The 23,289-nt window shown below is 37.1% G+C and overlaps 1 long non-coding RNA gene across 1 annotated transcript in view; it reads left to right on the top strand.

Annotated features, from left to right (window-relative positions):
- LOC130455026 (uncharacterized) overlaps positions 1-23,289 on the top strand; it is a 36,195-nt gene that overhangs the window by 4,584 nt on the left and 8,322 nt on the right. The gene's annotated exons all lie outside the window — the stretch shown is intronic.

Here is a 23,289-nt window from a genome sequence, read left to right as displayed (position 1 = left end):
AATTTCAGACTTTAGAATTATTGATGACAAGCTTCAAGTCCAAAAGAATGAAGATGAAATAATCTATTCATCTCTTTCCAGAGAAGTGATAAACTAAAAATACAGAAAGACATTTTCAGGCATAGCTAACATGGGAATATGTTTTGCTAGACTATGCAACTATGTCCTGAGAATTTTATTTTTTTTTAATTTGTTTTTAAAGTTTACGCAATGTAGGGATGGGGTGGGAACTAGCAGGAACCTTAGAAGACATCTAGTCCAGTCACCTTATTTTGCAAATGAGGAAACAGACCCAGAAAGAGGTTCAATGACTTCTTGCTAGCAATAGATAAACTCCTACTGGGTGAGGGAGGACAGTGTATTTCAGTAAAAGGATTTGCTGTTTGTTTCACAGGGACTTGATTCAAAACCCTTCCGCCGCCGCCCCCCCCCCTTTCTCTCTCCCTCTCTCCCTCTCTTTCTCTCTCTCTCTCTCTCTCTCTCTCTCTCTCTCTCTCTCTCTCTCTCTCTCTCTCTCTCTCTCTCACACACACACACACACACACATGCAAGCACATGTGTATGTGTAACTTTTTTTAAGTTTACTCAACCCTGTCTCCTTCCCCTTCTGCCTACTAAATATTCTTCTAAGGGAAGGAAAACAAAAGATGCATATAAAGTATTTCTTGTTTTACACACTTTAAATATATATAGGTAAAAGAAAGGTGTTCTTAGTAGTCCTTTTGATAGCAGAAAATATCCAGTCTCTTCCCCAATTCCTGGGTACCAGACTCTGCTAGGAGCTTTCAACAGAAGAATATACTGAGAAACAAGGAATTATTGTTCTAAGACTCTTTATCAAAGCTACTGAAAACTATATTTGAGGGACAAGACTGAACAGAGGAAGAGAATATGAGATTCAAACTGTAAGATCCAGGTTGTTGGGATTTATCAATCAGATCCCTTTCTTTTCATCCAACTTATCTGGCAGTAAATTTGGATCCTTTAAAATTCTCTACCTTCTCCAAATACAAATTTGGGGGTACATTCTTTTTGAGTTCCCACATACATACAGCTGTAGCAAGTGAAGGTAGAAATTGCAAGAATGATTGATGTCTTAAGACTTAGAATCTTTAGGGGGCAGCTGGGTAGCTCAGTGAATTGAGAGCTAGCTCTAGAGACGGGAGGTCCTAGGTTCAAATCTGGCCTCAGACACTTCCCAGCTGTGTGACCCTGGGCAAGTCACTTGACCCCCATTGCCTACCCTTACCACTCTTCTGCCTTGGAGCCAATACACAGTATTGACTCCAAGATGGAAGGTAAGGGTTTAAAAAAAAAAAATAAAAAAAATTAAAAAAAAAAGACTTAGAATCTTTTATGAACTGATTGGGTCAGAGTTCCAATGAGCAGTTTCCAATGGACTGAGTCTGGAGCTGAAAGTGAAGAAGGAAGGTGTGTGGCTGAGACTCCCTGAACAAACCACCTATCAAGCAACTGGCCTTTGAGGATCAAAGGCTGAGGGTGACAGGAAAATCTCTAGTCTTCCTGGTGGACAGATTGACTGGGGAAAATACCTCCACCTTGCTGAGACCATCTGAGGATACCACAACTGGGATTTCTGATACCTGACCAGCCATTGACTCTGTGTGTGAGATTCTGGGTTTACTGTGGGATTTATTCTTTTTTTTTAATTTTTTAAATTTTATTTTATTTTTCTAAACCCTTACCTTCCATCTTGGAGTCAATACTTTGTATTGGTTCCAAGGCAGAAGAGTGGTAAGGGCTAGGCAACGGGGGTCAAATGACTTGCCCAGGGTCACACAGCTGGGAAGTGTTTGAGGCCAGATTTGAACCTAGGACCTCCCGTCTCTAGGCCTACCTCTCAATCCACTGAGCTACCTAGCTGCCCCCTGTAGGATTTATTCTTAATAGTCTTTAGTTAAGATAGACAGTGTAAGTTTAGATAATCAAATATAGTGGGTAAAAAGTCAGATGCTACCTGTGGCTCTCTCAGAGGGGAGAGAAGCCACAAGGTAGGAAGATAGAGACAGGATAGAAGTTTTGGATACCACGAGGGGGATGACGGAGTCCAATTAGAGATATGAGGTGGTCAGAATGAGTCTTTATTAATTATCAATGAGCCACAACCAAGCTCTGATCAAAGGACCATTCCGTAGGCTTTTACCAGTCCAGAGATCCATATTTAATACCACACAGGTCAGAGAGATGAATAGAGAAAGATTAAAGATGGAGCTTGGCCAGAGGCCAAGCTCCTGCAAGGACAGCCATCAGCTAGCCTGAAAGAGGAGAAGAGAGAGAAGGCGGAGCTTGCTGGGCTAAATATAGTATTTGATATGCAAATATACACAGTACATAGGGATGATTCTCATTGGTTAATGACAAGGCATAGGTGTGGTTTCTCTTAACCAGGTGAGAACAAAGAAACCTGTTTTCCCGCCTTGGGAGAAGCTGGGGTCAAGGGTCAGAGGCCTTCCCAGCCATGTGCAATACTGAGCATGCTCAAGACTGAGCATGCTCTTTTAAGGCAATCTGCACATACCCACTGTTCCCCTTGCCCATAGCTAGGCGTGGACTGCTACACTACCCTTCCCCTTATTCCTTCTCCAACACCTCCCCCTTCTCTGTTAATAAAGTCACATTATTTAAATGTGATTTTCCCTTGTGTATAACCCCTTTTCCCTTTCCTAAAATCCTCATAACACAGCCCAGTTGTAAATAGATGACATTGTTGCTTCTAATGTTCACAGATTAATATCAAACCTGAAAGGACAGAATATAGGACAGGGAAAGTTCATCTACTGGGGGAAGAACTAGGAGAGCAGATGGGGATATTCCAGAGGTTTACTCCACTATAGTTGAGTTCCCTATACTAACCATTCCTGAAATATTGGTTCATTTTTCATTGCCACCTAGCCGAGGGTAAAAAAATCAGTGGGAGGAATCCTGTCAAAAATTGAGTTTCTAGGCCCTCTCCTTTTTCTATTTTCTTGTATTCTCCACTGGTATGCCACCATAACTATTGGAGACTAGCACAAACTGACTGTTGAAGTTCACAGATAAATGCTATTATAATAAGGAATCTCAGGATACAAGAATTTCTAATTTTTAAAAGTCCGGAATAGATGTTCATATTCTTTGAGTTTTAACTTCTCTGTAATAGCAGATATTTAGTTGTGCTTTAAAGTATATCAATTATTTTACATACATTATTATTTAATACACTGAAGGCTGGGGAAGAAGGTTCCCTAGTGAGGACAAAGGTTCTTTTCAGGCTTCTACATTCAACATCTTTGATTTGATGGGCAATGATTGGCATCAGAGGAAGAGAAAAGATTTGAAAGGAATTTTCTCAAAGTTAAATTAAAACTTAGACTGTCATACTCAGGCAAAAAAAAAGAGTTCATAAAAATGAATTAAATGACTAAGGATTTTCTGGATATTAGGATGGCTGCATGTAGCCAACTGGAGTCTGCCTCTTTTTAAATTTTATTTTAATTTTAAAATATTTTTCCATATTTACATGATTCATTTTCTTTCCCTTCCCTCTGCCCTCCCCCTTCGCAGAGCCAACAAGCAATTCCACTGGGTTGTACAAATGTACAAATTTCCATATTATTCATTTTTGCTATAGAGCGATCTTTTAAAGCCTAAACCCCAAATCACATACCCATATATACATGTGACAAGTGATGTCATATGTTTTTCTTTTGCCTTTCTACTCCCATAGTTCTTTCTCTCATTGTGGAGAGCATTCTTTCCCATAAGTCCTTCAGGAGTGTCCTGACTTGTTCCACTGCCACTAGTAGTGAAGTCCATTACACTGGATTGTTCCACAATGTTTTACTTTGGAGTCTGTATTTTAAGAGAGCTGAAATACCTGAGGCTGTGAACTTTCAGAATCAAGATCATTTTAGTTATAGCAATAGCTCAGTGAAGAAGCTATATTATACAGCCAAAGGCCAATAGCATAATAGCATCACAATATGGGCAGCTCTGTAGTTGAAGAGGTATGAGTTGCATCCAATCAATGTTTCTGGCCATGCACATTCCTTATTTATATGCCTTTCCATTCACATTCCCTAGCCATGGATCTTCCTTATATCTCCTCCATATGTGTTCCTCTCAACATGAACATTGTCTGTGCCCCATTACCCACTAGTGCTCCTACTGCATTTAGTGTGTGTGTGTATGTGGTGGGGTGATTCTGGTCATTGATCTTGCCTTGCTGTTTTAAGTCTTGCTCTGAAATAACGTACTATGTGATAGTCTAGTAAAAGAAACACATTGGGAACACCTAGGTGGCTCCATGGATAGAACCAGACTTGGAGACAGGAGGTCCTGTATTCAAATCTGACCTCAAGACACTTCCTAGTTCTGTGACCTTGGGCAAGTCACTTAACCCCAATTGCTTGCCCTTACCACTCTTCTACCTCAGAACTGATAGTATAAATTCTAAGACAGAAGGTAAGGGTTTAAAAAAGTAAAGAAGGAAATAAAATAAATACATTGGCAGAATCTTAAAGCTATGGTTTAGTTTATGCTTATCCCTAACATACTCCGAACAGAGTAGATTTCTGGGGGCCCACAGTGCCGCATTACAAAACATTCATTATGAATTAAGGTACACTCTCTGGTGAATTTTAACCTTTAATATCTGTGATCTAACAAACCAAGCTACCCATCATAACATGTTTTAAAAAGAATCCCAAGATATACCCTGGGCCAAACTGACCTCAGCACAAAAAGTGACCTAGGAAAGGCAATCCAATATCAGCATCTAAGAGCCCCTAACAGTACCTGAAGTAATATAGAAACAGTCATTGTATAATCCCCAGGAATAGATTCAGTGAGGGAGACCATGAGAAGAAGAAAGTAGACAGGCAAAGGTCTGGGGTAAGAAGATTGCAAACCTGCAGAGGTCAAGAAGGCCAGGGAAGACAGCAGAGACCAGGCCTAGCTATCCCCTGCAATTTCATCTCCTGTTGACAGAGTTTTGAGATATCCAGCACTAATGGTCCATCTGAGGATCAGAAGTTAGAACTTCTTTCAGGACCTTACACACAGCCTCAGTCCAAGAGGCTACTGGATCCCTCCACCAAATAGAATGTTAGCATTCAGCAATATAATTGTCTCATTTGATCATGAGTTCTCATTAACTATCCCATTAAAGCAAACACCAAATAGCAAACTTTTCCAAAATAGACAGTTTCAAGGAGGGACCTGGTGATAGACAGTTTCTACCATCAAAGGATCAGCCTAACTAAGCTTTGAGAGCAGGGAGAAAAAATGTCTGTCCTCAATAAGTCTTGAAATTCATTTATTAAGTCATATAGTTTTTATATGTTGTTATAGTGTGTTTTGGAGGAGAGATTACCCATGCTGATGAAATCACAAATGTTGCAAGTATTGAAGAAATGAGTGAATAGTCATGCCATGTGAACAATAAAATATGATGAATATTTAGACTGTGTCTACACGAACAAAATTAAAAACAATTCCTCTTTTTTCCCCTTCATTACTAAACTTGTGACAAGGGTTATTTACACTTCCTGCCTTCACATCCTCAACATCCACTGACTTCTTCCCACTATCTGGTTTCCATCTCTGCTATTTTATTTTATTGAATTTTATTGAAAACAATATCTCTGTATTCATCACTGACCTCCAAAATACCAACTATAATGACCTTTTTTAAGACCCCTAGAGGGAGAGCTAGGAGACAATATGTACAAAAAAGGTTAAACTACTGCCATGGCCTTACTCAAACCCCAGTTTAGTACTCAAATCCTGTATCCACAAGCCCTGGGTAGTAGTACTCCCTAGTCACTAGCCCTGCTTTCAGCTCAGTTTCATGACAGCCATCTTTTAAGACAAAAGTTCTTTATCTTTTTGTGTGTCATGATCACACATTAGCAAACTGGTGTAGCCTACGGATCCAATCTCAGAATGTTTTTTGCCCATGTGAATAATTAAAGGATGTAAAAATTAAAATTAACATATAACTTCAAGTATTATATTTTATAAGATTAATTATTATCATTAATTATCACTAAATTATCACTAGATTAATAATTACTAGAATTAACAAAATAAAAAGGTAACAAAATAAAATCATGTGCCCCTGGCTAATCTACCTGTTCAAACAACCTGCTCTACCAATGTCCCAACCCAGGAAGGAAAGAGTGCAAAACCAGGAGCCCCACCCAATTTATCCTCAGTCTATGTCAGCACATAACAACAGGAAGTTAGTGGGCTCCTGGGAAATGTAATTCAAAGGCACAAGATTTCCAATTACACAAGGGAAAACAAAATTTCATCTGGGGTTAAGAAAAATAAAGATTTTTTTTCCCCATCAAAGTCCATCAAGTCTCTGAAGTCTGTCCACTCAAAGGGCAAGTAGACATAAGGTTAAGAATCCCTGCTTCTGGCAGAACAAACCATGTAGGCCCCAGCAACTCCCTTTGCAGGTGGTATTACTCCAGCCTCCTCAGAGACCACAGCTACTTAAGACCCCCTAAGGAAAACTCTCACCACCTAAGTCTTTGGCACTGAACAAATAGTTCAGCAATTATAAATGGAAATGACGCTATAGAAATATATCATCATTTTCCTTGCTGCTATAAATGAAGGTATAATAATAAGTTTTTCCAATTACCCTACCACAAACTTTCCTATATATGTTGTCTCCTAAGAAAATATGAGCTTTGTAAGAGTAAGACTATATCGCTTTTCTCTTTGTATCCCCAGTGCTTAAAATATTTCTTGGCACAAAGTAATCATTTAAAAAGTGTTACCACCTTGCCTTTGTCCTTGAGATTTTAAGTACTTAGTCACACCATATGGACTGTCTATAAAATATTAAAGTTGTTCAGGTGAGGGAATTCAAGCAAGTGAAAAGGACAGAGCATTCCATCTAAATCCATGAGAAGAAATTAGTTGGGAGGAGGGGAAAGAACAAAGGCCTTGGCCTTGATCCCAAACTCCTCCTCCATCCCCCTTTATTAGAGGAGGATTTGGGATTTGCCATATTCCTAGCAGCATCCCTAACTATTCATTTAGTGTCTTTTGAATGGATTTTTTTTTTTAATTAAACCCTTACCTTCCGTCTTGGCTCCAAGACAGAAGAGTGGTAAGGGCTAGGCAATGGGGGTCATGTGACTTGCCCAGGGTCACACAACTGGGAAGTGTATGAGCCCAGATTTGAACCTAAGACCTCCCATCTCTAGGCCTAGCTCTCAATCCACTGAGCCACCCAGCTGCCCCCTTTTGAATGGATTCTTAATCCTGGCTCAGCTGCCAATTGAAAGGCCCTTTTCCATCATGTGAGAAAAGGACCCGGAAAAGCCAGCATTATCTGCTCATGCACTGAACTGGGGAGCAGGACCTTCCTGTTAACACATCATTAAACATTTCCAGAAGCTGGTTCCAATCTTGAATGTGGGCTGGCAAGAGGCAGAACATAAAGTCTCCATGCTGAGGTAGAGAGTTTCTTTCTTTGGCCAGACCCCTGTTCCTCTTGGAAGTTGATAGCAGTGTCTGCATTGACAGCCACTGTCAGAAAAAAATTCAGATTCAAGATTTTGCAAAAAGGCCAGCAGAAAAGCTTAACCATCCTTAAAGAGAACATCTTGAGGATTCCATTAAAAGGATGTCTAGGAGCTGTGAATTACCCCTTTGCCACATGTGCTCCCTAACCTTGGGTCCACTTTTCTTGGATTCTGTATATACTTGTAGAGTTGCACGTTCTAGACTATGGGGAGATATTTGATACCAACTACTCTTATTATGTCACTTTAGACACTCTATAAAAGCAAATTAAATCTGGCTAACTGGTGTCATCTGATGATCATGATGGGGAAACATTTGATGGGGAGCTCATGAGCTATAGCATTTAGAAAGATAGTCCCCAACTCTCAAGACTAACTCCAGAGCCTGACTCCTCAGGGCTAGGAGCTAACTTTAGGAACCTGAATGAGAGTTGGGATAGTTGCCACAGAGTATTTCTTCATTACATAGTTGATGTCTTAAATTTAAGTGTAGGACATGTATTTACCTTTATTAAATTCTATCCTTTGGACCCTGGTTCTGTCGCCCAACTTGTTAGTTATATTTCCAAGCTCTGTGTCATTTTCATATTTTGTAAGATAGGAGAGGTATGTTCGGTATGTCAGAGTAACTTCAAGAAGTGAGTTTTTGACCCAAGAACAAAGTAAGCATTTTCATTTGGGACAAAGCAGGCAGTTTTTTACTTTTACTTCCTCAGTAACTATGGTGATCTAAAAAGAGGAATGAAAAAAAGAGCAGGCAAATTCTTAATTGGGCTGAGAGTAAAAGGAAAGGCAGAAGTAGGAAGTAAAACTTAAGTCAACCGTGGAAAAAAAAAAGTCTGATAAAATGTTTTAATTATGTTTCCATTTCTCCTAGAGCCTAACATAGTTCAGTGAACATAGTAAACTTTTAATAAATGACTACTGAGCAGAAAACTAGGAAAATCAAGGCTTTATTTCTCAAATATATAGAGAACTGAGTTAAATGTATAAGAATACAAGTCATTCCCCAATTGATAAACAATCACAAGTTATGAACAAGTAGTTCTCAGATGAAGAAATCAAAGCTATCTATAGTCATATGAAAAAAGGTTCTAAATCAATATTGATTAAATAAATGCAAATTAAAACAGCTCTGAGGTACCACCTCACATCTAGAAGATTGGCTGATATGACAGAAAAGGAAAATGATACATTTTGAAGAGGATATGGGAAAACTGGGGCACTAATAAACTATTGGTGGAATTGTGAACTGATTCAGTCTTTCTGGAGAGCAATTTGGAACTATGCCCAAAACACTATAAAATTGTGTATATTTGCCAGCACTCTCATTACTAGGCCTATATCCCAAAGAGATCAAAAGAAAAGGAAAATGATCTATTTGTACAAAAATGTTTGTAGCAGCTTTTTGTAGTGGCAAGGAATAAGATAATAAGGGTATATTCATCAACTGGAGAATGGCTGAACAAGTTGAAGTATGTGATTGTATTAGAAATATAAGAAGTAACAAGAAGGATGATTTCAGAAAAACCTGGGAAAACCTACATCAACTGATACATCGTGAAATGAGCAAAACCAGGAGAATATTATACAAAATTATATGATTAATAATATGAATGGTTTAACTATTCTCAGTAATACAATGATCCAAGACAATTCCAAAGGACTTACGATGAAAAATACTATCCACCTCTAGAGAAAAAAACTGATGTAGTATAAATGCATATCAAAGCATAACATATTTCACTTTATTTTCTTCATGGTTTTTTGTTTGGTTTTGTTTAATATGAGTCTTCTTCCACTACATGACCAATATGGAACTATGTTTTGCATGATTACACATGCTTAACCTAGATCAAATTGCTTATTGTATCAGTGAGGGTAAAGTGAGAAATGGAAAGAAATCAGAACTCAAAATTTTGGAAAATGAATGTTAAAAATTATTTCATATAACTAAAAAAATATTATATATTTTTAAAGTAAAATAAATTATTGCTGAGCAATCAAATCAATTTAATTTTAAAGCCCTACAAGCATTTATTTAAGGCAGTGATTCAGGTGATGTCAACACTAAGATGAAAAATGGCTATATCTTTGCCTTCAGAGAGCTTGTAATTTAATGAGATGATATAGCACATAAATATATAAGTACAATAAAAGAATGGAGCAAATGGAATGGGTCAAATAAGTTATAAAGATTAAATTATATAGGAAATGTTGAAGAAAGAGAGAACACTCATTTGGGTAGGGATCAGGGAAGGTTTCATAAAGTATATGACATATGAGCTACTCTTTGAAGGAAGAGAACAATTTCAGCAGGAGGCCAAAATATAGAGAGATGTTTTAAATAGTAGCATAGTTAGATAGATTTGAAATAAGATAAATGATTGAACACCTAGAGTAATGGCTTGAAGTTTATTCTAAAAGGTGTTTCAAAGGGCTCTAATTTCAGCTGTTTCCTATTTAACATCAGTAATTTATATAATGACACAAATGGGATGCATGTCACCTTTGAATATGACAAAAGGACTTAGTATCTTTATATTTAAAATTAGGGAGCTAGACTAGAGATCCTTCCAAGAGTAATGGGGATCTGGCAAAGCAGTTCTCTCCTCAGCATTTGTGGTTTATGCACTGTTTCCTGCCAGCCCATGTTCAAGAGAGGAACCAGATTCTGGAGAGTCCGAATGGTGTGTGACCAAAGGGCTCTGATCCTCATTTCAGTGCATGAGCAGGTATGCTAGCTATTCCTGGTCACTTTACCACTTGGAAAAGAGGAGCCTTTCAGTTGGCTGCTGACTCAGGACTGAGAAGGCATTGAGAAAACACTAAGGCATTTCTCTTTTTCCTTCCTGGCTCTTTTGAAGTGAGAGAAAGCATGCTTTGAATTGGGAAGTAGGACCCTTCCATTACAAAGAATCTCATCTTTCTAGAAGCCAGCTTCCCAGAAGCCTCTTGCATGTGGATTGGCAAACAGTCAGAGAACACTGGACATGATCCAAGGAAGGGGCTCCAATGGCCAGGGCTCCATTACAGAACTCTAATCCTTTATTTAATCTAATAAAGTGAAATTTAATCATTTTATCTGGAATGAAAAATTAATAATGGAGATCAACATATCCCATAATTTGGGTTAAAAATCAATTTATGAGACAGCTGGGTAGTGAAATGAACAGAGTACTGGACTTGGAGTAAAGAAATCCCAAGTTCAAATCCTCAGTAGTGTGACCCAGTACAAATCTCCTCTGCTAGACCTCAGTTTTCTCATCATTAAAATGTAAAAATAGTATCTACCTGATAGAGTTCTTATAAAGATCAAATTAGATAACTTGTAAAGAGTCTTGAAAACCTTGAACAACTATGTAAATGCTTTTATTTAAAAGCATTTATTAAAACCTTATTATTGTTATCGTTAATAAAATAATGAAAATTCAGGTTTGCAAGTATAACATAGGAAGTTATAGAGGTAACATTCCTCTGAAAAAGACCTGGGAGATTTAGTGTATGACAAGTTGAATTAATCAATAGTACAACATAAGAGTCAAAAAACCCTAATGTGAATATGCTAAGTCACTGAAGACAGTGTTTGTGAGAGGATTGAGGATTCTGTCATCCTCCCTACTTGATCCCTGGAAACTAAATAACCATCACCATATTAAACAAAGAAGTATAACTATTATTCTCTCAGCTGGGGTAGAAAATGAGGTGGGTTGAAAATCACATGGGAGATAGGAATAGTGGAATACATATGAGAGAAAATGTAGCCTTTCTGCAATTAGGTGACAGAAGGGAGGGCTTTAGTGGGGGCCAGCTATACTTCATCACTGCTGCCAGCATGATGGGGAAGATGTACTAAACCATACAGAAGGAGGCCAATGGAGGAGAGACTGTAACTGAGAAAACTACCATGATGTTTCTAATCTCCTCTTCATATCTCTTCTTTTTTTCTGCCAGGACAGGGTGTGTCTTTTGTAAAGCTAATTTCTGTCCCTTTAAAGTTTTATTTTTTTCATTGTTGTTATTCAGTCTTTTCAGTTATATCCAACTCTTCATGAACCCATTTGGGTTTTTTGGCAAAGACACTGGAGTGACAGGCTATTTTCTTCTCCGGCTCATTTTACAGATGAGGAAACTGAGGCAAATATGGTTAAGTGGCTTGCCCAGGGACACACAGCTAGTAAGTATCTGAAGCCATATTTGAACTCAGGAGTATGAGGTCTCCAGGCCTCCACTGTACCAACTAGCTGCCTTTGTCTCTTCACCTAATCTCCAAAAGTTGGTGAAAGACATGAAAGAAATAATGAAAAAAATGAAGAATAAAGAATAATAAAAGATATTACTTGTTTCCTATGTGAACAGTTTGGCTCCTAAGACAGGGCAGGAAAAGAACTTTACTACCTGAAAAACTGTTAAAATTCATGAGAAAAGAAACAATATTCCCATCTTAGTTTGAGGACAGACTAAGGAGGACCAGATAAAGAGAGCAACACTTTGAGGGCAGAGAAATGACTAAAGCTAGAGGATATTGTAGGCTCTTATCTTATTTGCATGTGACTGTTTTTAGAGTTTGAGATGTGAAAATTCACAATGAGGAAAATCAAATAACTATTAGGAGATGAGGAAAATTAAATATGGACTCTCAGTCGCATGAGTCAGAAAGTGAGATTTCAGAATTAAATAAGAAACTGAATAAATAAAGGAAAGACAACAGTGACTGTTATTTCAGCCATTAAGTTCAAGAGGAAGATTTGGAAGTAGCAGGAGAGTTGAGAAGATAGAACATTTAAGAAAGTATCAGATCCTGACAAGATTGTAACAAGAGTAAAAAAGACTATAAAGTCTAAAAGGCTTTTAATGAAGGCCTTTTAATGAATGCTAAACGGAGGATTTTGTATTTGATTCTATGTTACCAGGGAGCCTCTAGATCTTACTAAATAGGGGGATGCCATGGCGGATGCTGGTAAGACTTGTACTTTAGGAACATCATTTTAGCAACTGAGTGGAAAATGTACTGGAGCGGGGAAGGATTCAAAACAGGGATACCAATAAATAAGCTATAGAAATAATCTAGGAGTGAGGTGATAAGGGTCTGCATCAGAGTAGCAGCAGTACTAGAGGAGAGGAGGCTGTTGGTGTAATAATTAGTAAACTGATTGGGTGATACAGTATGTAGCTGATTGAGAAACTGTTTGTGCTTGTCTGTTTTGTCCGGGGAGCCATTCTGAAGAGCTTTGCTGTTCTTTGGCTTAGTAAAACTGTTCCCACTAAAATGATGCCATTGTATACTTTCTTCATTTCCCTTTAAAAGTTACTGTGAATTAAAAGAATTGTCACTATTTCTAGAGCAGAATAGGAGCAGATTTTTCCAGGTAGAGAGCAATGAGGAACAGAAGGGGAGCCACTAGGAAAGAAGCAGCTTAATGTGGGGCAGATTATTTTGGAAGGACCCAGGAACATTAATACCTGCAGTCCTGCAGACCTAGCTCCTTGCAGGCCTGCAGTTTATGTGTGAATTGTGAAGTATTAAATATTTCTGCCTTGGCTATTTTTTTAATAACTATGGTGTTATAATATTTCTTGTTTTTGCTAATCCTTAAGTAGATGTTTTGTGTGTAACAGTGACTGGTTTTGCTTAAATTAGAAGCACATAAATGGAGATTCATGAACTACAGAAACTAATAGGGACATAGTCTGTCCACAACAGGGTTACTCTTTAGAACACTGAGAAAGTTTGTATCATGATCTATCTCTAGAAACCCCAGGCCTGCCTGTTTGAAGGCAGGTAGGATGAACTAACCAGACCAAAGAGTGGAAGGATCTGTACCCCATGCCAGAAACTACTTTATGGCATCCATTGCATGCACTTGCTATATTAAGATAAGGCTGTGGTTAACCAAAAAGTATCATTGGTTTGTATGTATTTCGTTAGCTCAAAGACAGATGAGATAAAATTTGGAGGGAGGGAGGGAGAGAGAGAGAGAGAGAGAGAGAGAGAGAGAGAGAGAGAATAAATTTTCTGTATAAATTGCCATGGTGTCCATCTAGGGGCTCATATAAATCAGAGATTTTTATTGAAAGCATATTATTAAACTCTCTAAAAATAGAGATAAAAAAGAATACATGGGACTTTCCTGTGAGTCCCATGACCAATACAATATGGGACTAGATATTTTCTCTACCTTTCCAAAATAAGAATTAGGCACAAAAGATAGAATAACTGCAGCAGTCTTCATAGTATAGGACCTATCAGGGGTCCCCAAACTTTTTACACAGTGGGTCAGTTCACTGTCCCTCAGACCATTGGAGGGCCGGACTATTAAAAAAAAAAACTATGAACAAATTCCTATGCACACTGCACATATCTTATTTTAAAGTAAAAAAACAAAACAAAACGGGAACAAATACAATATTTAAAATAAAGAACAAGTAAATTTAAACCAACAAACTGACCAGTATTTCAATGGGAACTATGGGCCTGCTTTTGGCTAATGAGATGGCCAATGTCCAGTTCCATCTTTGTCACTGCTAGCTGTAACAAGTGATGTAACTGTGCATCACTTAGTCCAGATCTGGTTGGAGATGTCAAATGTTTCATTCTGGAAAAAGTCTGTTCACAGACCTAAGTGCTGCCAAAGATGGTTGCCATTTTAAGTGCATAGTTCCTGAGATTAGGATATGGCTCAGAGGGGATTGATACATAGAAATTAGGCAAACTGCTTGATTTGAATGTGTCTTTCAGAGAGTCACAATTCTGCAGTTCAGCCAGTTCCATTTGGTAAATTGTATCCACATTTTCAATGTCAATAGAAAATGGGTTATCAAAAAGCTGTATGTCCTGTTCATGGAGATGAAGTTCTTTAAATCTGAATTGAAACTCCTTTTGCAACTTTTCCAGTGAATCCACACATGTTTCTTTTGGGAATGCAAGTAAGGGTTTTTCCACTAACAAATTTTGAGTTAAGGGGAGATGGCAGAAATTTTCCTCCTTCATTTGTTTGATAAGGAGACCTAATTTTACTTCAAATGCTTTCACATGTGATTGCATATCACAGATGACTTTCCCTTTTCCTTGAAGTTGCACATTGAAACTGTTGAGTAGCTCTGTTACATCTTTCAGAAAGGTGAGGTGCCATTTCCATTCTGCATCATTGAGTTCTGGTGCTTCTTTGTTTTTTAAAAGCATAAAAGCTGCAATCTGTGGGAGTAAGTCATAGAAATGTCTCAAAAATTTCCCTCAACTCAGCCAATGGATTTCTGTGTAGTACAGAACATCTTCATAGGCAACATTTAGCTCAGACAGAAATTCCTGAAATTGTCTGTGGTTTAGTGCATTAGCTCTAATGAAGTTAACACAAGATACCACAATTTTCATAACAGAGTCCCACTTCCATGATTTACTACATAGCAGCACTTGTCGGTGGATGAGGCAGTGTATGGCCACTGGATAAGAATGGTTATGTTTGTCCATCTCTTGGTTAATGCAAACAATTACTCCTTTCTTAGACTCTACCATGCCAGGAACACCATCAGGTGTCACACTGGCTAGTTTAGCCCAGTCCAGCTCCAAATCCTTCACAGTTTGGGAAACCTTTTATATATACATATATATTTGTATATATAAAATTCATGCAGCAAATTCCCTTGATGCTATTGCATTCTCTGCCAGCTAATCTACCTTACTCCTTATTCATTATACTACTATAAAGCAACAAACAACAGCACTCACTTCTGCTCCATGTCCCACACTCATCATGGGCAGAAGGGAAGACGTACAGGAAAGCAGAAGTATACTATCCCTCGGGATGCAGAATCTCTGCTGTGTTACAGGAGTGCTCAGCCAGATAACTAAGGAAGAGAGGGAAGTATGGTGGGGAGCCAGCAGTTGTGGGACTCCATCAGACATGAAAAGATGGGGTCTGGTAACTAATTGAATCCATTTCTATAACCTCAAAAGTTATTTGGGCAGAGACTAAGAGACGTGAAAAGAGAATTCCCCAGCTTTGGAGGAAGCTTTGAGCTTTAGCCCTCAAAGAACCCACCATCAAAGAGGAAGAAGTCAGAAATAGATTTTTTTTATAATACCATAAAAATTATCTACCTCAGAATTTTTGGATCATATGACCAAAAAGATGGCAGACTAAATGATATCTTTTCCAATCTTTAAAACCTCTTGAGCCTCTCCAAAATAGGAATTATATACAAGGAATAAAGCAATTTCAGATGTTTCCACATTCTGACACAAAAACTGCTAAAAAACAAGGGTATACTAGAACTATCTCAAACCCACTTATGAGAATCAATTGTTGAATTTTCAATATGAGCATTTATAACTCAGAAATCAGAAAACACTACAAATTAGGAGCTGATTTATTATTTTATTGATTGTTTAGATTTAAGAAAGTAATAGAGAAAACAATAATGTAGATTAAACTTAAAAGTGTGTCATAAAAGCATTTTTTCCTCTGGAAAGCTGGTTACTAAATATTTACCAGCACATTCTTGCCTAACAAGGTAAGAATCAAATGAATTAACAGCAGAGAAAGCTCATCTGGATCACAACATATTCAACATGCTCCAGCAGCAGGGCTCCACAAGGCAACCCATGGTCTTGCAACAGAATTTGACACTAAATACCCCCCCATTCCTACCAATATGAAGGAAAATGAAAAAGGCAAAAACTTTCTTGGATAAGATAGCATTATAGTACTCTGCATGGCAAGAGAGCTTAGCCACAGAAGTAAGGAAAAGAATTCTGGTAGAACACGTGCTTGTGGCTGTGAGACACTCCACTAATCCTGAGAGAAAGAGCTCAGCATCCATCTAAGGCCTCGTATATATCCCAAGAACAGACCTGGAGGAGGCTAAGATGATTTTGATGTCTAGTCCCTAGAGAAATGACTATCAAAGGGGAAGGAGTTGGAAATGAACAATAGGGAAAAATGAGGTGGGGAGGTAGGACTGAAGTTACTAAAAGTCTCAAGAAGAAAATTGAATTAAAGACCTTGAGTATAAGCAGATAAATCAACAGAGAAAATTTCATCAGAAGGAAATATGGCTAAAAGAGCCAAGTTAACTATTAATAAGCATTGCACAATGAAGGAAAATGAGCTGATACCTGGGACCCTATGGATTCCCAAAAGAGGATGGAATCACAGAATAATGGTCCCGAATGGCTTGAAAGAAAAATAAGAATTGTGAAAGCAGAATTTGTGGTCCACATAACAGAAATAATTGGCAGAATGGAAATATTGAATCTAGATTTACAAATCTTACCAAAGAACCAAAAAAGAGAATAAGTAGCTGAGCATGGAAATACACATGAGTTAGGTGCAAATTGAAAGAGGAGAAGCAAGGGAGGCAGCTAGGTGGTTCAGTGGATTGAGAGACAGGTCTAGTAACGGGAGGTTCTTTGTTCAAATCTGGTCTCAGAAATTTCCTAGCTGTGTGACCCTGGGTAAGTCACTTAACCCCCCTTGAGTAGCCCTTAATACTCTTCTGCCTTGGAACCAATACACAGATTTGATTCTAAGACTGAAGGTAAGGATGTAAGAAAAAGAAAAGAAAAGAAAGAGAAGGAAAAAAACAATGATGTTAAAAGAAAAAATTATCTCCATAAAGTTGACATGTCAACTAGCATTAATTAAGATCCTACCATACACCAGGCACTTTATTAAACAAACACATTGATGTTGAAGAAGGATACACAGAAACAGTTTAATTATTACAGATCTCTCAGAGGACTATAACAAGACAAAACAAAACACCATACTGCAAAGTGATACAAGAAAATATCCCTGAACTTTGTGAGATTTAAAATGGTTGAGGTCTTAAACTGTAGTGATTAAAATAGTGGAAGATATAAATTGTGATAGATATAAGAGAGGGTGAGTAAATTTGACTGCAGAAATGTGTTTCACTACAGTGTCTTGGGTTTTAAAATCAAATATAAGGTGGTCGCCAGGGAAATATTCCCAATTATTCAAATACCCAAGTCAATTGGGTTTTATAGAGATTTTAATTAACAATATAATGAGTAATCAAAGAAAGAGAGAGAGAGAGTAAGAAAGGAATAAGTATGAAGGGCCTCAAGCCAATATGCCTAGACCTCAGTCTTAAAAGAGAAATCAATCAGTTTTTTAACATTTACCACAAGGTCTGACTAAACAAGGATACTAGTGACACCAGGCCAGCATCCTTCCTCAAAGAGTCTTCCAGCCAGAGATTGTTTCAAAAGGCCTCTCTCTCAAGAGCCTCCAGAGCTCCTACCCCAGAGGGACAGAGCCCCTCAGAGGAGCTCAGAGGAGCTCCTCAAGGAGCTCTCCTCCAGAATGAGAATCAGAAATCGAGATTCCTGAATGAGATCCAAGTTCTTATTTTTAAGGGCAAAATTTCCTCTGTCACCTCCCCTAAGTCCTTACATCTACCAATCACTGTAGATGTTTCTAAAGGACCACCCATTTTGAATTCACAGCTGAGTATTTTTAATCTCTTTAGTAAGTCAGAAAAAAAATGCTGCTGTGTCGACAAATTTCATTAAGAAAAAACCTCTGAATAAGTTATCTCCCTTTTAGGTTTAAGTAGTTTACAAGTTGCCCCACCTATATGGGTACCTAGCATCCCATTGTATCAATTTTAAAAACAGGCCTGGCTCAAAGAACTCCTTGCCCCACCATAAGCATGGATCCAAGTACTTTCTTTATTTAGCAATGAGTTTTCTGTCCTAAAGCAGTCTTAAGTAGGGTGGAGTAGGGATATTCAAGTAGAATTCTCACTATCTGCTAAGGAATTTTTTTAAGTAGAAGATTCCCCAATGGGGAAATTTCCAACATTCATAAGTCTGAGAAATTTTAAGGTTTACAACTTCTAAACAGAGAAAATAAAGTATATGTTGAAAGAACCCATAAATTGCCTCCAGAAACAAAATCCTATGTTACAAACTCCAAAACAAATTTTAAAATTTCAATAACAATTTTGTTGTCATTGTTCGATATTGTTATCTGTTCAAAAAGAAAGAGATATTTAAGCTTTCCTAGAATTTCAGGAATTAGTATTTATATCTCTAAAAATTCAGCTCAAGAGAAAAAGGAAGCTAGAGGGGCAAGATCTAAAAGGCAATAGCATCTAAACTGTTTATAAGAGGGAACTCAAAATTGATATCTTATAAGCTTTAATTTCATAAGGAATATAGAAACTAAAGGACTAAATAACTAAAAAGTAAAGAAATTAAATTTAAAAAACAAACAAAATAAGTTGGAAAATGTAGAGGAAGGGGAATTCTACTTGAATTGAGAAGGGGAAAAGGGGGGGGGGATGGGAAAAAAATCAAATTACTATATACAAAGAAGAAGGAAAAATGAATCAAAAAATTAATCCAAACTCTAAAATTAGGAAAAGGGGTAACAAATAGGAGGAGAAGAGAAGGGTTATGGATAAAGAAAAGAAATTTGATGAGAACAGCTCATTATAGATCAAACTAAAGCAACTGAGGAGACAAAGTACTGTGTTTGTGGAGGAAGAAAGAAAAATCCTAAGAGAAAAGAAAATTAGAGACAAATATAAGAAAATTTAAAATCTAACTCATAATTTTAAAATGTGAATTCGATTAAATAATACAAAAAAAGAAAAAGTATGAGATTAGATAAGAAACAAAACACTGCAATATGACTTGCAACATATTTAGAAAAACAAAGAAATACACAGAATAAAACAGGCTGTAAAAAATTAGCATGAATGAATTAAACAAGAAAAAAAAAGAGGAATTGAGCACATGCCATCACACAAAAGAAAACCAAATATTCAAAGCTTAAAAAAGGATAAACCAGGGAATTACATTGTGGTAAATCCACAAGAATCCAAACAAGAAACTTATATCAATATATTTTTAAAAATTCAATAGCATTTTTTATTTTTTCAACATTATTTATTTTTTATAATAATTTTCCATGATTCATATTCTCTCCCTCTTTTCTTCTCTCCTTGCTTACAAAGCTGACAAGCAGTTCCACTAATTTATACATGTCTTATTATTCAAAATCTATTTCCATGTTATTCATATTTGTAATAGAGTCATTTTTTAAAAATAACAACCCCAAATCATTTACCCATATAAACAAGTGATAAATCATGTTTTTCTTCTGCACTTCCACAGCCATAGTTCCTTCTCTAGATGCAGATATAATTCTTTTTCATAAGTCCACAGGATTGTTCTTGATCATTGCATTGCTATGAGTAGTAGAATCTATTACATTTGATCATTCCACAATGTTTCATTTACTGTGTACAAATGTTCTCCTGCTTCTGGTCATTTCACTCTGCATCAGTTTTTGTAAAGGGAACCCCTTCCTCCCAGGATCCTGAACTTTCTGCTCATTGGAGCCAGCCCATAGCAACCAGGAACTACGGGTTATGTGTCCGGGTCAGAGAAACTTTGATTGGTTCCTGAGATGTGGTAGACCAGTGCAGAGGAAAAGGACAGGAAGTGGAGGACTATAAAAATGAGATCTTAGAGGAGACTGGGCTCTTCTCTGGAGGTCTTTGGCAGGGGGTCTTTCTGTGATCCAGTGTTGGTGGCTAGGGCAGAAGACACTCTCATGGGCTGGTAAGACTAGGGTAGTAAGCTAGGAAATAATTTTTAAAAATTTCCTTCCCTCCTTATTTCTTTCTTAGATTATATATTAAAATTAAATTGTTAAAAACTACTATCATCCTTGTGACTTAAGGATTATTTTTATAAATGTTGACAACAATAATATTTTTAAAAAACTAATATTATATTTCTAAACCAATTTCTAAATATTACATTTAGCATATTACATTTGGTATAATATAAATTTTTCAATATTACAAGTTCATGGAGGTCTTTCCAGTTCATATAGAAATCAAGCAGTTCATCATTCGTTTTAGCACAACAGTATTCCATCACCATCATGTACCGCAATTTGTTTAGTCATTCCCTATTCAATGGACACCTCCTCATTTTCTAAGAGGATAAAGTTTGGAAAATAAAAGAGGAAAAACTCAGCCAGAAACTCACCACTGAATTGGAAAATAGCTATAGCCACACCAAGATGCCGAAAGACCCAGCACACTGCCACCAGCCACCTCTCTTCCACCAAAGATCCTGGAGAGAGGAAGTGAGCCAAATATATAGACCTTTTACTCTTGTCTCCCCTCCTCTAAATTTTCACATCTACCAATCACATCAGAGGCTTTCCTCCAGGACTGCCCATTCTTTAATTCTCATCTTCTTTGATTAGATTATATCTTTTGAGTTACTTAACACTTTTTTGTTAAGTTCACCTTTTGTTAGTTACTTAACCTTTTTGTGATTAATTTACCCTTTATAGTTACTTAACACCTTTTTGTAGTAAGATCTTGAAATAGACTTAGCTTAAAGTTCTAGCTTCACTATAAAGTAAGAACTAAATACCTTCATTGTTCAATCAGGAGATTACACCTTTATCTGCACCATAAAGTAAGATGTTGGGGGGCCATCAGACCACGACGCCTTGACAGAGTCACACGTGGTAGCTGGAGAGACCACAGAGTGGTCCTTGGCAATATGTGACTGCCCACTTTATCACTTTTACATGACCTCTTTCATCAATTCCCCTTACCTATGAATTGGCATGATTATTGTTCCCCCAGTCTCAAAAGAAATAATGCAAGAGCAAAACACCTGTACTCTAATTCTCTAGAACATCACCAAAAGATCAGACCCTTAAACCCAATCCCCAAAAGACTATCATGGGTTAACTTTTATTTAGGTACATAATTCCCAGAAAAACCGCGGCTACAGGCCACGCCCAAAACTTTCTCATGAAGCCAGCACACAAATCAATCATCAAGGCCCATATAATACATACAGGTACAGTACAGGTACACTAAGCTTCAATTTGCTTCAGTGACTCAGTTACACAAATCAGTAACTCAGAAACTCCCTAAATAAGCCACCTGTGATGAAATCATTTATCTTGTATTCTGTCTGTAATCACAATACAAAAATATAGAATGTTAATCAAGTGATTTGTTAAAAGTTAATGTATCACTTTTCCAACTATCTCTCTTTTCTGCATTTATTGAGATATACATGTGATTTCTGTAAGTTTGGTTATTGGCATGGTCAATTAAGTGGATGGCTTTCCTAATGTTTAACCAACCTTACATATCTGGTATAAGTCCCATTTGGTCATAATGAATAATCCTTGTGATAACTTGCTGTAGTATCTTTGCTAGTATTTTATTTAAGATTTTTGCATCTATGTTCATTAAGGAGATTGGCCTGTAGTTTTCTTTCTCTGTTTTTGGTCTTCTTGGCTTGGGAATCAGTACCAAATTTGTGTCATAAAAAGAATTTGGAAGACTCCTTCTTTGCTTATTTTGTCAAATGGTTTGTGTGGTATTGGAATTATGTTCTTTAAATGTTTGATAGAATTCACTTGTGAATCCATCTGGCTGTGGGGATTTTTTTTTCTTTTTTAAAAAATTTAATTAAGATTATTTTTCCATGGTGACAAGATTCATGATACCCCCTTCCCTTATCCCTTCCCCTCCCAGAGCTGAAAAAGTTATTCCACTGGGTTATATATATATATATATATATATATATATATATATATATATATATAATTGTTGAAAACCTATTTCCATATTATTCATATTTGCAATAGAGTGATCTTTTAAAGCTGATATCCAATCATATCCCCATCCAATCCAACCTTATGATCAAACATAAGATTTTTTTCTGTGTTTCTTCTCCCACAGTTCTTTCTTTGGATGTGTATAGCATTCTTTCTCATAAGTTCCTCAATATTTTAATGGGTCACTGCATTGCTATTAGTAGAAAAGTCCATTACATTTGATTATGCCACAGTATTTCAGTTTCTGTGTACAATGTCATCCTGGTTGTGTTCCTTTCACTCTGCATCTATTCCTGGAGGTCTTTCCAATTCACATGGAAATCCTCCAATTCATTATTCCTTTCAGCACAATAGTATTCCATCACTGTCAAATACCATAATTTGTTTATCCATTTCCCAATCAAGGGACACCCCCTCATTTTCCAATTTTTTCCACCACAAAAAGCAAAACTATAAATACTTTTGTACAAGTCTTTTTTTCCTTATTATCTCTTTGAGGTACAAATCCAGCAGTGGTATGGCCAGATCAAAAGGCACGCAGTCTTTTAATGCTCTTTGGGTATAATTCCAAATTGCTCTCCAGAATGGTTGGATTAATTCACAATTCTACTTGCAATGCATTAATGTCCCAATTTTGCCATCCTCTCCAATTTTTGTCATTTTCCTTTGCTGCCAAATTGGCCAATCTTCTAGGTGTGAGGTGGTACCTCAGAGTTGTTTTTATTTGAATTTCTCTAATCAAGAGGGATTTAGAACACTTTTTCATGTGATCTTTGATGGTTTTGATTTCTTCATATGAAAACTACCTATTCATATTCCTTGACCTTTTGTCAATTGGGGAATGGCTTGAATTTTTTGTAAATTTGACTTAGTTCTTTTTTTTAAAACCCTTACCTTCCATCTTGGAATCAATACTGTGTATTGGCTCCAAGGCAGAAGAGTGGTAAGGGCTAGGCAATGGGGGTCAAGTGATTTGCCCAGAGTCACACAACTGGGAAGTGTATGAGGCCAGATTTGAACCTAGAACCTCCTGTCTCTAGGCCTAGCTCTCAATCCACTGAGCTACCCAGATGCCCCCTTGACTTAGTTCTTTATATATTTGG

The sequence above is a fragment of the Monodelphis domestica genome, chromosome 1 (genome assembly GCF_027887165.1).
Source record: "Monodelphis domestica isolate mMonDom1 chromosome 1, mMonDom1.pri, whole genome shotgun sequence".
Classification (NCBI taxonomy): Eukaryota; Metazoa; Chordata; class Mammalia; order Didelphimorphia; family Didelphidae; genus Monodelphis; species Monodelphis domestica.
The sequence above is the reverse complement of the archived record's forward strand: the minus strand, read 5'-3'. Positions and strand labels throughout refer to the sequence as shown.